Source organism: Seriola lalandi, unplaced genomic scaffold, assembly GCF_002814215.2.
Source record: "Seriola lalandi dorsalis isolate HSWRI2012SDOR001 ecotype SW California unplaced genomic scaffold, Sedor1 jcf7180002054933, whole genome shotgun sequence".
Taxonomy (NCBI): Eukaryota; Metazoa; Chordata; class Actinopteri; order Carangiformes; family Carangidae; genus Seriola; species Seriola lalandi.
This window is the reverse complement of record NW_019525485.1, coordinates 738,422-752,030: the sequence shown is the minus strand read 5'-3', so window position 1 is coordinate 752,030 and position 13,609 is coordinate 738,422. Positions and strand designations below refer to the sequence as shown.

Sequence of the window (13,609 nt, the reverse complement as noted above, 5' to 3'; positions counted from 1 at the left end):
TAAAGTTTATTCTCCATTACGAAAGGTTTTCACAATGTGAACTTTACTAGAAGCCAGCAATCCCACCACAATTTCTTCAGAAATGACATAGTTTACTTAATGGGTAATATTATGGTAATCTTCCATGTATAATCCTCCATGTAACATTACATCACACTATGCTCCTTCACGTTTACCCCACCCTCCGGCAGTAACCGTCCTGCCAGCCATCTCGCCCTCCATAGTCGAAATGGATACCTAGCCAGTTTGTATGTGTGACACGGCGTGTAAGTGTACATTTAATATTTCATGGCTCTCGACTGATATACACTCTGGTTAGACGCTGAGAAGATGCTGAATGTGCTACATGTAAGCTTTTCCTGAAAGAGCTTCAACATTAGCAAAATGGGGGAGGCAGCCCTCACAAGTCAAGCTAGCAGACTGAAGCACATCCAAAATGAGAAGACTGTCCTATCCAGACATTCAACTTGGCGAAAACCACTGCAAAGCCAGCAAGGGAACCAAGTTCTGCCAGCGACCAGGGTAAGGCAGGTGCTACAGGTACGAAGCAAAGCACTTTAAAGGGGCTATTTGTACATTTTTTTCTGCCACTGAACGTGGTTTCTTGCCAGGAGCAGGAGGTGGTGATCGTTGGACTGAGAATGTCAATGTCTGCAACAGCGCACTCCTCATGTGGCCACATGTGCAGACATATGTTGAAGCTGCTTGAGGAGATTCCCGAAGCCGGAATGCAAATCAAGAAGTGAAGAAAAGCACATCTCATCCAGTTTCCCCCTGTGCAGCTGCAGTGCATGAAGTATCTCTGCCTCAGGATGTGTGTGTCAGTATATTTCTCTTTGCCAACTAGGTGTGTGTGTGTGTGTGTGTGTGTGTGTGTGGAAGGGTGTGTGTGTGTGTCTTTATATGAAATTCCCTGCCACTATCATTGCACCAGCATCTTGGACCAAAACAAATGCTTTGTGGGCCACATTCTCCCTCCCTTGCTCTCAGTAAGGTGTTATGAAGCCCAGAGAAAGGGGACACAAAACACACAACAAGAAGCACAACTGAATAAAGTTACTGTTGGTTTTGGCATTTTTAGCCAAAAAATGAGGTTTCCCCAGTGGGGGAAATTCTGGAAGGTCACTTTCCCGTGAATGCTACGTCCTCACTGTGCTATCTCACCTGTGGGTACTTCCATTGTCTTTGGTCAGAGGGGGTGTGACTGCTCTTACTGCACTGGCGGCACTATTACCAAGATCAGCAGCCATTGACTGACACTCAATAATCTACTGGACTTGAGGTTACAGAGCTGTCTGGTGTTTGTAGCTTTGGTCTGTTCTGATCTTTCTGTTGCACTTTGTTTGAACCACAGATATTTAAAACTCAACCTGCTGTAGCTGCTCTCTAGTTGAAATTAGCCTGTTATATCTTTTCAAATACAGTTTCTATTGAATTGGCCTGTAGAGTGTGTTTTGTTGCCCTCTCCTAGTTGATTTTTGGTACAGGCAGTATCTTTGTGTTCCATGTGTCATGTTTCCAAACTTTATAGACTGTATAAACAGTTAAATCACAGACACATGGTCTGTACATTGTAATCAAGGGTTCAGGTGAGGTGATAACTTTACTTGAGGAGAGCTATACAGGTGTCTCTAGTTTAGAAAATGTAAAATTCTCAAGTATGCAGGAAGGTCAGTCTCTGAAGGCTGAAGAGAACAAAAATACACACAGATACTGACTGTGAACCACACTATAACACTCAGAGAACAGTCACTGCAGTAAAGGCCCTTCGGTAGTTTGAGTCTTTAAGCCTTAGGGAGCTTTTGTGTTCACTGATGTGTTGTATGTAGGATGTGTAAGCAGTAACACAAGAAACTGATTGGAAGTCAGACCAGGAAACATTGTGTCATCTCCACTTTGTCTTTACACCTTCAAGAGAAAAAACATCCGTTTACTTTTTGTTACCAGTAAAAAGATGTTGGTGTTTCTTCTCTGCTTGGACTCATTAAACAAAAAACATAATGTCCATGTTTCCCACAGTGCTTTCACCAGAACCTCATGAAAATGCCATTGAGAGCTTTGTTAGAACCTCGCTGACCTTGAGCACATGATGAGAACGTTCAGTTGTGACATCATCACTGTAGAACTCTGACATCATAAGGTTCTTCCTGGTTGGAACCTGCATCTGCAGAAACTCTTCATTCACTCCCTGAAACTTGAGCTCACTAGTCTCTCTGTGTTTGATCCCAACCGACCGTCTGTGTTTTACTAAACGACGACTCTTTGTATTGATTTGTGTTGATTGTATTGATTGTATTGATTGTATTGACTGTATTGACTGCATTAACTTGAAGACTGTATCAGAAACCGTTCAAAAAACAGTTTCAAGTTCATTTCCAGCTGCTGAATACAACTTCTGTCTGTCCCACTCAGTCTGAAGATGAACAGACAAAGAAACCAGGTAAGATTTCTCTCTTAGTCAGTCGACTCCTCCCTGCTATTTATTCATATTTTGTCTAAAGCTTAAAACATTTTCAAACAGTTTGTTGAGTGAATGCATCATGACAATGCAACCTCAGATCCAGTGAGCCACAATGAGAAATACAGAACCTCTATTCCATTTGCATTTTTATCCAAATACATTAGTTACATGTTGCTCTGTGTCAGACTGAAGTAGATTCAACTGTAGCAGCGAGTGTACAGGTTGTGTTGAGGTGGGAATGGAGTGTTTACACATGAACTACATGTATGTTTCTATGTTGTTCCACAGCAGTTTGGTGCTGCCCTGTACGGCCCAGTGCAGTACAGGCCGGCTGCAGTCCCGCTGCACACGGAGCAGCATAACGCAGTGGTGCAGGGCTTCAGAGACGCCCTGCTCTCTGCCATCAACCAGATCAAGTCTGTGCAAGAGAACAACAAGTCTCTGGAGGAGAAAATCAACCTGCAGGAAAACCAGTGGAGGCAGGTGGAGAGCCGGCTCCAAGAGGAACTGCGTCAAAAACACGAGCTCCTCAAAAGGAGCCTCAAGAAGAGGCAGGCTCGCACACAGGCCCACATGGACGTCCTGGCCCTGCTCGCTCAAAAAGAGAGAGAGCTGGAGATGAGAGAGGAGGAGTGGAAGGCCAGGTGTGGCGCACAGGAGGAGAGTCTGCAGGAGCTGGCTGAGGAGGAGGAGGAGGAGGAGGAGGAGGAGGAGGAGGAGGACACCAAGGTTAAAAATGAGGAGAAAAGCAAGAGTGAGGAGGAAGAGGAGAAATACCTTCAAAACCAAAACAAAGACATGAGATGGTGGCGGAGGAGAGAAAGACGACTGACATTCATAAACAGATGAACGAAAAAAAGAGAACAAGCAAAAGAGGAACAGGGGTTAGCTACGGCACAGCATGCCTCTTCCTGAACCCCCCATTCATCCTTCTTACCTTACCCACTCCCACCTTCCCCTGCCCACCCTTCACCCCCCCCTTCTTTTTTGTGTATGTATTACTTGTTGTTATTGTCGAATACATGAAGTCTGTGTTACATCTGCCTGTGTTTGTCTTTCTGAACATCGATACAGGATTCATGGCTCTTATCAAGTGGCACAGTGTTACAGTATTTGTTCTGGAGATCACTCTTCTATCTTTCTCTCTTTCAGTGTGTCACTTGTTTCAGACTTCAATTAGTCAATAGGTATCAACATATCTTTGTCACTCTTGCATCATGTCCTCCAACCTGAACGACCATTAAAAAAAAAACCCAAAAATACTGTCCACTCCTGTTCATATATGATAAAAAAATCACATGGAAATCTCACGCATGGGACCTTTAAGTTTTCCTTGTGCCACCCAGTTACATGCATTTACCACCCATTGTTATATTTCTGGTAACTTTGGCCGACTCACCTTGGAATTTTAGAATTTTTAATATATATTTAAAAAAAAAAAAAACGACCCATAAAAATGGGGCAGCAGCCAATTGGTTCATTTTCCCTCATTCACATCTCCTCCTGTGCTGGCCCCACCCCTCCCCCTCTGTCCTCTCTGTGTCCCATGTCAGACGCAGCTCAGAGCGACACATGATGATGGATACTGAGTAATGTTAATTCCATTAAAGTGGATGATAATAATAAGATAACGGTATCATGAAGTGAGACCATCATCAGCTGACGTTACTTCTGACGCTCACTCAGGCAATCAATGCCAAATAGTGTAGCATAAGCTACTTGGCATTGTTTGAGCATATATCATATCATATCATATCATATCATATCATATCATATCATATCATATCATATCATATCATATCATATCATACTATTAACACAGCCACATGATTGCCAGGGAGTCAGTCAACAGCAAGTGAGTATACTGGTACATTTGCACTGGTGCACTTGTCCATGGCACAAAAAACACACAGCTGTAGGACAGTATGCATATTTAAAGGGACTGCAAAGGAGGTGTGGTGATGGTGTTCAATCAATTGAGAGGGGGGGGTGGTCTGGGCCAAATTTGCCAGGGCCGACTTTTTGTCCCAGTCCAGCCCTGTTCCAGATCCACCTGTCTCCTCAGTGTGATCCAGTTAGTACCAGTCACCTGATCCCCACACCCACCTACACACCTGCTCCTCATTCCCCAGTCAATATACCGAAATAATGAGAAGGGAAAACAGAATTTTTGCATTTTTAAAATATTTTTAGCTCAGGTGTTTCACATATTTCTTGATCACTTCCAGGGACCGTTGTATGTGAACATCCTAGGAGATCAGCAGTTTCAGGAACACTCAAGCTGAGATCACATTCTGCTGTTTGATGTGAACATTAACTGACGCTCCTCACCTGTATCTGCAGGATTTAATGCACTGCACTATGAGCATTGTTGCTGACCATGTCCATCCCTTTATGACCACAGTGTACCCACAGTCTAATGGCTACTTCCAGCAGGATAATGCGTCATGTCGCAAAGCTCAAATCATCTCAAACTGGTTTTCTTGAACATGATAATGAGTTCACTGTACTCAAATGGCCTCCACAGTCACCAGATCTCAAACCAGTAGAGCACCTCTGGGACGTGGTGGAACGGGAGATTCACATCATGGATGTGCAGCTGACAAATCTGCAGCAACTGTGTGATGCTGTCATGTCAATATGGACCAAAACCTCTGAGCATTCATTTTTGTTATTCATGACTTAAATGAATAATAATGTACCTCTGTATGAATAAATCCTACAACACCAGGGGCCATCAAGAAATTTCATTAATTATACACTCATGGATTTTTTATATTGATATTGATTATATTTGTATTTCCCAAATAAAACTAAATAAGAGCTTAACCTCAGCAAGTAATGAATCTCTCTCTCGCGTTGGTGGATTGTGTCTTGTCAGTGTTGCTAAAGTTTGTGTCCATCATCAAAAAGTACTGTATAGTAATTAACACTTCACACGTCATCAGTTACATGTAATTTCTTCCACACATTGATTCTACATTTCCCCACACACACGTCCCCAAGCTTTTAGTCTTTGGAAAAATAAAATGAAAAATAAAACAGCAGGCAAACAATGGCTCTATCAATGAGTGTTAAACTGCGTATATACACTATAATACGCAAAACATCTATCAAAATAGGGTTTAAAAAATGAACAGAAAGAACACAGGCTTTTCCTGTCAGATCATTGTGTTAAATGTGTAGTACATTTCACTACCAGCTGAAAGTTGAAAGTATTAATAAATAACACATTTGTGGAGGTTTATTGGTTTATTGGTTGTAAGCCTCAACAGACATGTTTCAATGAGGGCAGGGGGACAGATGTTAAGGGTCAACAGCTCAAATGTTTTCCATCACTGGTGGTGAAAAACATCAATTTAAATCAGTATTGGGGTTTTTAACACTGAATAATGTTAACTTAATAACTGAATAATGACTGAATAATCATGATTATAGGATTTTCTAGCATGATGGATGATTTTTTATGTCAGTCTAGATCATGGGTTTGTTTATAGCAGCTATAAAAAAACAAAACAAAACAAAAAATGCATCGCCTGATCTTTGATCCCACACTTTGATCCCAGTCTGGGTTATTGTTTTATTTGATTATAAGTTGATATTCACTTCGGAGAGAAAGCAGCGATCAAATTTCAGTCACAAGAGCTGCAGTCTATATTTAAGCAAGGAGGAATTTAAAAGACCTGCTGGACAGACGGACATTGATGGGAATAACTTAAGTAAGTGTAACTCTGATTTATTTACAGAACTGACTTTATTGCAGGCTCACACTCAATCTTGTGCTATACTTATAGCTTCATCATTCCATCACGGATTTCTCTAAAGTCTTGCTTTTAATTCACTATCAATTTATGTTCATAACCTGTATCACTTTTAGACATCGTCTCATACAGAATCCAAACATAATCTTGGTCATATCAACTGAGATTTAATCAAATAATAATAAAAAATAGACTAAAAGCATGCAAATATGGCAATAGCAATGATTATTAAAAAAATAATATACAAACACCATAAAAACTAAAATTAATACTTTTGCCAAAAAAGTGGTGTCAACAAGAAGTCACGTAGTTCTGACTGCGTGCTGAAAACTCTGATTAAGTTGACCGTTGATTTGATTTTATTGCAGCTTCTGATGATAATGCTAGCTAATGATTCCTCTCTCTCTCTCCAGTCTATCATTGCTTCTAAACAGTGAGGCAGCAGGTTATTCCCGACATGGAAAGGTATGGCCAACACTTCACGTTACACTTCATGGTGCAGTTTTGATTTTTCATACTTTAAAAAAAATGTATTATTATTTTTCAATCTTCAATAATCAGAATAAGAGCGGCTGAATGAGAGGCTGTTAAGTTCGCTGTATATCATTAAGTGACAGACATTGGACTCTGGCCTGGACTGGCAATTTGATATTGCACCTTTGGAAATTTTATGACAGAGTTTTTATTTTTACCTGACATTGGTTAATGGTTGGTAAGTTAAAGTCTCACAGCACGACAACTGTCGACTGCTGTTGAGTCCATGTTAATGGTTAACACTGCAGATTCATCTGAATCTGCTTTGACAGTGTTCTCATTCAGCTCAGACTTTGAAATTCAGTATTTACATTCTATACAAGTTTTTGAAAATCTTTAAAAGAGCAACTTACAAAAAAACAATAAAATAAGCTCCAGTTGTTTCAGAGATGAAGGTTTGAAATAAAATTATGTTGGCTGGATCATGATCAGTGTGAAGATTTATCTACTTAGCGATTAGTTCTCATGTGGCTATATGCCAATAAGAGTTATCCTTTTCTTGTCCATCAGAATCTGGTTTATTGCCCAGTAGGTTTTCAACATACGAAGAATTTGCTTGTTCAGTGACAGTGGGGGTCTCTAGCCCTGTTAATGAGGCGGACTCAAAGAGTTTGTGTCCAGGGCAGGAGGGGTCAGCGGTGTACAGGTCTTGGAGGGATGGCAGATTACAGCCAATCACAAGAGTAAATAACACTGCAGTGTGCTTTTGTCCTTTGCAGTGGCAAAGGTTTACCAGGTGGCGATGGAGGAGGTGAGGATGGACTTGATGGTGGTGCAGAAGTGCACCATCATCATCCTTTGCAGGTTGAGCTTCAGAAGAGACCAGACTCATCTGAACCTGCACCCAGCTGTGTGTCCATGAAGAGTAATCGATCATTCCAACGCTTAATTAATTTTAAAGAAGAACATCCCTCATCTGAACAGAGGTAAGCTGCTCCTCATAATTAAATGCTAGACTATGCTTTATCCAATGCTTTTGGTTTGTTGATGGTTTGTCTGCAGAGGGAATGGGTGAGCATGCAACTTTGACTTTGAGGGGTGTATTTTATTCACCTTTGCTAGCTTTTATTAAATGTATTATCACAAACATGATCATGTTGCAGACAAGTTAAATAACCTCGGACTAGCTCAGATGGTGATTTTGGTAACAGCTCTTTGCATCCCTTTAGTCTACATGGGCCACCCAAGCAGTTCTGTTGTTTCCACTGTTTCTTCATTGACTAAACTAATGAAGGTCACATCATTGCTCATCATGAAGATGAACTCATTTTGCACCTCATGACTTGTGTAAGAGGCGTTTTTCAGAATAGACTTTACAATTTGGGCCAACTGTAGTCTTTCTTTTTACATTATATTACATCACATTCATTGGCAGATGCTTTTGTCCAAAGTGACTTGCAATAATTGTATTCAATCCATGTAGGGGAATAAGCTGGACACCATTTAAATTGGGAGTATATCCCCTTTGAAGAAATTGCTAAAAGCCAATTCAGTGATATAGTACAAGACATAAGTAAATACTTGCACTGGTTGTCTTGCTAATGTTGAAGTAAGGATGTTCATAGCAGGAGGAGGGAGGTAAATTGTCGCTCATGTTGGTGGACTTTGCTTCCTTGGCCTTTCTGAACCAGGTAAGAGTCTGCTGTGCCTATTCTGGCAAGACCTGAACACACAGGGTTGTCAGGAGGAGTCAGAGCAGCTGAAGATAAAACGGTTCATAATGTGAGCATGTATTTCTTCTATCCTTCACAGAGATGACCAAGACATAATGGAGGTTCCTAGCAGTCTGTCTGGCCAGGAGCATCAAACAGACCTTGAATCCATACTTATGGTTTGTGCCTAACAATAGCATAAGTGAATTACATATGAAATGAGACTAAAGTGTATGCACAATGGATTTGATGAGAGAGTTTGGTATTAGTTTAATCCTTATGCTTTATGTTCCAGATGATTGAAGAGAACATTATCATATTTGTGAAGAATGAGATGAAGAGGCTCCTGACGGTTCTGAATCCAAATGACGAAAAATGCTTAGGGAGGCAAGGGGACAATGAAGAGGTGGTTGATGGTGAGGATGAAGATCAGAGGAAGACCAGCAGAGAAGCCTTTCTGAAGATAACTCTGAACTTCTTAAGGAAATTTAAGCAGGAGGAGCTGGCTGATTCTTTGCAGAGCAGTAAGATAATGCTAATATACTGTATTTGTAAGACTCTGTTTTCCCTTTCCATTATTTCAAACTCTTCAACTCCTTTAATACTGTAGCTATAAATCAGTGTCAAATGTATGTGGAAAAATTGAAAGCAACAGATTAACTGTAACACCCACTCATTGATCTTGTTATTTGGTTCTTTGTTCAGAAACCGATCATTCCATGTGCCATGAACTCAAATCTAATTTGAAAAAAAAATTCCAACACGTGCTTGAGGGGATTGGTAAAGCAGGAAACCCAACCCCTCTGAATCAGATCTACACAGAGCTCTACATCACAGAGGGAGGGACTGCACAGGTCAATGGTGAACATGAGGTCAGACAGATTGAAGCAGCAGCCAGGAAACCACACAGACCAGAAACAACCATCAGACGAGAAGACATCTTTAAAGCTTCCCCTGGAAGAGATGGACCAATCAGAACAGTGATGACAAAGGGAGTGGCTGGCATTGGGAAAACAGTCTTAACGCAGAAGTTCACTCTGGACTGGGCTGAAGACAAAGCTAACCGGGACATACAGTTCACATTTCCATTCACCTTCAGAGAGCTGAATGTGCTGAAAGAGAAGAAGTTCAGCTTGGTGGAACTTGTTCATCACTTCTTTACTGAGACCAAAGAAGCAGGAATCTGCAGGTTTGAACAGTTCCAGATTGTGTTCATCTTTGACGGTCTGGACGAGTGTCGACTTCCCCTGGACTTCCACAACACTGAGATCCTGACTGATGTCACAGAGTCCACCTCAGTGGACGTGCTGCTGACAAACCTCATCAGGGGGAAACTGCTTCCCTCCGCTCGCCTCTGGATAACCACACGACCTGCAGCAGCCAATCAGATCCCTCCGGAGTGTGTTGACATGGTGACAGAGGTCAGAGGGTTCACTGACCCACAGAAGGAGGAGTATTTCAGGAAGAGGTTCACAGATGAGGAGCATGCCAGCAGGATCATCCCCCACATCAAGACATCACGAAGCCTCCACATCATGTGCCGCATCCCAATCTTCTGCTGGATCACTGCTACGGTTCTGGATGATGTGTTGAAAACCAGAGAAGAAGGACAGCTGCCCAAGACCCTGACTGAGCTGTACATCCATTTCCTGGTGGTTCAGACCAAAGTGAAGAACATCAAGTATGATGGAGGAACTGAGACAGATCCACACTGGAGTCCAGTGAACAGGGAGATGATTGAGTCTCTGGGAAAACTGGCTTTTGAGCAGCTGCAGAAAGGAAACCTGATCTTCTATGAATCAGACCTGACAGAGTGTGGCATTGATATCAGAGCAGCCTCAGTGTACTCGGGAGTGTTCACACAGATTTTTAAAGAGGAGAGAGGCCTGTACCAGGAGAAGGTGTTCTGCTTCGTCCATCTGAGCGTTCAGGAGTTTCTGGCTGCTCTTCATGTCCATCTGACCTTCATCAACTCTGGAGTCAATCTGCTGTCGGCACCACAAACAACTTTGACATCGTCAACATTATTCACAGACCTATCTTCGGCGAAACAGTTTTACCAGATTGCTGTGGACAAGGCCTTACAAAGTCCAAATGGACACCTGGAGTTGTTCACCCGCTTCCTCTTGGGTCTTTCACTGCAGACAAACCAGACACTCCTATGTGGTCTGCTCACAAAGACAAGTAGTTCCACAGAAAAAATTCAAGAGAGCATCCAGTACATCAAGAAGAAGATTGAAGAGAATCCATCTCCAGAGAAAAGCATCAACTTGTTCCACTGTCTGAATGAGCTGAAAGACCATTCTCTAGAGAAGGAGATCCAGTGGTACCTGAGTTCAGATGCTCTCTGCTCAGATAAACTCTCTCCTGCTCAATGGTCAACTCTGGTCTTCATCTTACTGTCATCAGAAAAAGATCTGGATGTTTTTGACCTGAAGAAATACTCTGCTTCAGAAGAGGCTCTTCTGAGGCTGCTGCCAGTGATCAAGGTCTCTAACAAAGCTCTGTAAGTACAGGGAACCAGATAGGATCATTATACTTCCAAAATCTTTCCAAATGGAACAAAAAAACTCAAATAAAATTCAATAATAAACACATTTTTTTACTCATTGGTGCATCTCCAGGTTGAGTGGCTGTAACCTCTCAGAGAGAAGCTGTGAAGCTCTGTCCTCAGTTCTCAGCTCAGAGTCCTCTAGTCTGAGAGAGCTGGACATGAGTAACAACAACCTAAACGATTCAGGAGTGAAGCTGATCTCTGCTGGACTGGAGAGTCCACATTGCAAACTGGAAACTCTCAGGTCAGGATTCTACAGTCTTGAAAACTACTTTATATCCTGTAATATTGGAGAATATTGTCAGACCAGTTGCACTACTTTGTTTTGTGTCAGTATCTAGCCTTTATAGTTAGCTTTCAAAAAGATATTATTTAAATTTCTTTTTTAGTGCGTCTGCCGTTGAATGTTATATAACCAGGAGCAAACTTCTGTCTGGCAGGCTGTCAGGCTGTCTGGTCACAGAGGAAGGCTGTGCTTCTCTGGCTTCAGCTCTGAGCTCCAACCCCTCCCACCTGAGAGAGCTGGACCTGAGATACAATCATCCAGGAGACTCAGGAGTGAAACAGCTAACTGCCAGAGTGGAGGATCCAGACTGTAGACTGGTCTCTCTCAGGTATAGAGAGGCTTTCTGTCAAGCATTTTTTTTTTTTTGTGAAAGCCAAAGGGTTGGAAACAATTTCCTGTGTTTAAGTGTTTTTGACTACAGTTATTCTAAACAATGAAAGGTATGTATTGTATACCATGTTGACTTATTGCTTAGCATCATCAGTTGACCTAAGAATGTCATACGCTTTGATATTAGACATTAGAATTTTACACAGTAGTATGTGTTGACGTTCTATTGTAAAATTAAACATTTTAACAGTTCTGTGAGGCTGTACTTACTAAAAGTAAACAAAATGAAAGGCAAAACGTACATAAGGAATTAAAACAACAGTGTCTGAAATTACTAATGCAGTTTAGAAACATCACTAGTATCATAAGAGTGTTGCATTTTCAAAAATGTGGATAAGCAGTGTATGCAATACTCAAGAAATGTGCTGGTCTGACATTGAGTATATCCTCCTCCAGAGTTGACCACAGTGGAGTCTCCAGGCTGAAACCAGGTCTGAAGAAGTGTAAGTATATTTTTAAGTTTGATTCATGCATGGAGTTCTTCATATGTAATGTCCTCCTCTTTCATGCTGATTTGTAGGACGTTCATGCTGTTTCCAGCAGGTGTGTTGCCTTGACTGCATATTTGTATTTCTGTACTAAAACAGTCATATACTGAACAGGATGAACCTTGGGCAAACAGGCAAGTGTTGCAGAAATTGTGAGGACTATAAAACATATATAAATGTTCAGGAGTACTAGAGTGGCAGAGGGAATGTCTACCACATAACAGACTGAACAACCTGGCAATGAATGTAAGGTGAGATGGTACTTGGTGATAAGTTGACTGAAGGCAGGTGTGGAGAGAAGCCAGGAGCCAGGGGAGGTAAGACGCACCCATACCCCATAGGCCCAATTCCAATCTGGCCCCTACATGCTCCCCCTACCCACTCTCACTCCGTTTGCACATTCGTGTGAAGGGTCCGCCACAATGAGCATCGTTCCAAACTAATGACCCTTAAATCGGAGTGGGTTATAAAGCCTACCATACTCCTAGACCAGTGCAGCATCATTTTGAGTCCGGGATAGATGAAATGCCATATCCCTACTAATGTGAGTCCAATGTGTTTATTTCCAAAGGACAAGTCATAAATTACCTCAAACAGACATTTGACTATTTTCGCACACACGTGACGAGTGTTGTATTTTGGAATGAAGATGAAGATGAACATGGTGATGTGTACCCGAAAAATAACGGGATGTGTTTATTTTATTTGACTTGATATTTGAAGATTTAAAAAAAAAGGATATAATTAGATTATGACGGCAAATGAAAACATGTTCAGCAAAAATGAAATGCGACCAAAGAAGCATGGGAGTGACTGGCTAACTCACTGCCAGATTTGTGACAGCTACAGACCTGTTGTTAGTATAACATTAGAAAAAGAAGTCATTACGCACCCTGCTGGCAGCTGCCAGAAAGGCCTTGACCAAGAGGGAAGCTCCGTCCTATGATAGGTGTCAATCACTAATCAAAGAAATCTAGATTACAGAACGTACCTAAGAGACAAGTAGACTTGTGGGAGGAGAGGTCGAAGGTATCATCTTGGGTGTGATGGGTCTTGTTAATGTACTGTATTCATTTTTGGATATTTGTGTTCTTTTCCTAATCTACAACATGAAAGTGATTGATACATATGTATTATTTAGATATTATTTCTATAGAAATAGACCTGAGATAAAGAATTGTAGGGGTGGGGAATGAGGGGTGGTGGGAGTGAACCAGTGGGTGGGCAGGAGAGTGGAAAGTGGTGGTCAAGTCTGGTGTGCTCCAGAGGCATCAAGGGTGAGAAAGTAGAATGAAAAGGTAATGTTGTGAAGAAGATCGACTGTAATTTGTGGAATACATCGAAAACTTTTGTATCCAATAAACAATAAGTTGTAACAAAGACAGAAAGAAAGAAAGAAAGAAAGGAAGAAAGAAAGAAAGAAAGAAAGAGCCCTGCTTTATAGAGAATTGCATTAGATCAAAACTATATTGCATTTCTATTT

The 13,609-nt window shown here is 41.5% G+C and overlaps 1 pseudogene across 1 annotated transcript in view; it reads left to right on the top strand.

Annotated features, from left to right (window-relative positions):
* The first annotated feature begins 9,297 nt into the window (after positions 1-9,297).
* Positions 9,298-13,609, top strand: part of LOC111644413 (uncharacterized) — a 17,458-nt pseudogene continuing 13,146 nt past the window's right edge. Inside the window, exon 1 of the transcript XR_015436225.1 lies at positions 9,298-11,206. The product of XR_015436225.1 is annotated as an uncharacterized LOC111644413 (transcript). The remainder of the gene's footprint in view (positions 11,207-13,609) is intronic.